The 2,721-nt window shown below is 35.8% G+C and overlaps 1 protein-coding gene across 7 annotated transcripts in view; it reads left to right on the top strand.

The window, feature by feature from the left end:
• Positions 1–2,721, top strand: part of rap1gap2a (RAP1 GTPase activating protein 2a) — a 69,305-nt gene that overhangs the window by 25,358 nt on the left and 41,226 nt on the right. The gene's annotated exons all lie outside the window — the stretch shown is intronic.

The raw sequence follows: 2,721 nt of genomic DNA on the forward strand, positions 1-2,721 counted from the left end.
AGTGACAGAATGTCCCTCCGTCACTGACACTGACTTCACTTCACCAGCGCCGAACACACCTGGAGAACAAAAGTACTTTAACTTTATAAAATGTGTCGCAAAAAAACTGGAATGTATCAAGGTTTTCATGTCATGTAATGATTCCTGTCTTTTTATGTGTAAATTCTATAAAGCCCAATCTAACAGCATCTTTAAAAAAATATGTCGTATCTGACATGGAAAAACAAAACAAAGTTGAATAGAGACGTAAGACAGAGAGAGGAAGAGAACATGCCTGTTGTGCGTTTAGGGTTTTTGTTTGATGTATTTGGTTTCAGATTTGTTGTGACTTTTTATGCTGCCCTGAATGGAATTATCTGTGTATGTTTATCATTTTTCATGTTTAAAAGAAAAGGGCGGTGATAGGAGAATGACATAAAAGTGATTTTATTACAATAGTTTAATACTGTATCACTGTAAAAAAAAATGTTTTTTACATTTTTACTTGTGCCCCAGCTGTTGGAAGATATTCTTTTTACAGGATTTTTTAAACTGTATTTTTCTTGAAATACGGTTAAAAACCCCCGTAAAATTACAGACATAGACCGCAAATTCACAAAATGAGTGTAAAATAACAAGACAAGCATGCAATTTTACAGCAGGTCTTTAGGTCAAAAAATACAGCAGACATGTAATTTTATACCCATCTTGCAAATTCGCGGTCTAGACTGTAATTTTACATTTTTTACCGTATTAAAAAATACACTCTCAAAACCACTTAAAGAGGGTTATTTTCTGGCAGCTCGGGCACTAGTAAAAGAACATTATTTTTTTACAGTGGTGCACAACTCTCCTGCACTGTGTTTTTCATGTTATGTTTTAACTCACCCCCATAACGTGTCTAATTTACAGTTTATGAAGTAAACTAGTCCAGTTTTGTAACAAATTTGTTAATATTAATATAGAAAGAACCTGAGTTTCAAATGTTGAAAAATAAAAAAAACGAATTTGTCTTATTAAACCTTAAGCACACCATAAAACATTTTCAACTCACCAGCCAGACTGAACATGCACAAACAGGACAAAATCAAAGCATCAAACATGTTCTTCATCAGCTCGTCGATCACAGTTCTCAAAAGGCTAGATTTGAAACGTTTCAAGAGCGTTTTGTAAAACCATAAAACCATAGAAGGAAGTGCGATGGTCTGTGATTGGGTGGTTTATTGAGACGACACTGTGTGTGAACATTAAGTGAGGTTATGAAGTGTTTCGTGGGAGTCAATGAAGCCGAATAAATGAGACCCAGTGTGTGAAAAACCAGGTTAAAGTCTCAAAATCTAATTATGAGCATCAAAGTTTGATAATTTCACTATGATTTCAATCTTTGACATGGCCATACTTAGTCAAAATTAAACATAAGGTTATATTTTCACGGAATGTTCTTTACAGTATGTAGGATGATTTTATGTACAGCAAATTACAAAAAATTAGCTTGTTTTTTACAGACAGGGTCACAAATAACAATGTTATATTTTTATGTTACCATTTCCATGTTGTTGGGTCTATCCTCTATCTATCTATCTATCTGTCTGTCTGTCTGTCTGTCTGTCTGTCTGTCTGTCTGTCTGTCTGTCTGTCTGTCTGTCTGTCTATCAGAAGGGCGGTGCTTCAAATAATGCATCAATGAACGTCAATTTCAAATAATAATTGTATTATATAGCAACCATTTTATTTTTCTAAATGAAACATGCATGCAGTACATGTGGTGAAAAACAGAGATAAGACTCTTTATGTCACCATGACAACCATCTAACCTAAAAGAAAGAAGATAGTGGCATCCCTGCCCATGTAAATTATTGATGAGAAATTGTACGAGCTCATGAGAAACCACTGTGAATGTGTGAAAACTGAAGGGGAAATGATCACAGAAGTGAAACATTCTCTGTTTGTTTACTTGTGCAGTGGTTCAGAATACAGAAGTGGGAAAATATTCCAAACCGTAGTACAGTTCACGCTCCACAAGCTTGGTCTCGTCTTTTGAGAAAGTACAGTTTGATTTATTTGTTTTTCAATCCTGTCACCGTACAAATCGCCTTCGATAAGTTCTTCAAGTTTAAATACAAAATCAATAACAACAACTTCAACTATATCAAGACATACACAACTCTAACTTCGTAAACCAGACTTGCACCGATCTCACAGGGTTACGTCCAACTCCATCAAACTCTTTGCACCTACGTAGCGATCTGATTGGTTGTTCCTTTCAAGTGGTCCCTGCACCCCTTCCGAGTTTTTTTTATTGTTTTTAATACAAGACAAAGCATTGCGGTACCATTCAAAGTAGGTAAAACATAGAATAACAACAACAACAACAAAAGCATACAATGTTTATGTATATTAAGACACATTTTGAACACGATGATATTTCCGATGACGAAACGTTTCGTTGAGAGTCACTGGCAATGAGAGGAACGGGCAGACAAGCTGGAAAATATCAGAGAGTAAATCAGATTAAAAGTGAAAGGGTTTTGTTAAAAGACAATGTAATGTCAGTCAGCTTCATCAGTTTCAAACAGGGCAGAAATCTCTACTCACCGTACACGGTAATGTTGAAGTTCTTAAGCGGGGTGTCTGTTCTAGTGGTGATCAGTTTATAAAGTCCAGAGTCGGTGATTCTGATGTTTGTGATGGTGAGAGATCCAGTCTGAGTGTCCAGCTTCAGTCTGTCTCTGAATCTCCCAT

This window comes from Triplophysa rosa, linkage group LG14 (assembly GCF_024868665.1).
Source record: "Triplophysa rosa linkage group LG14, Trosa_1v2, whole genome shotgun sequence".
Classification (NCBI taxonomy): Eukaryota; Metazoa; Chordata; class Actinopteri; order Cypriniformes; family Nemacheilidae; genus Triplophysa; species Triplophysa rosa.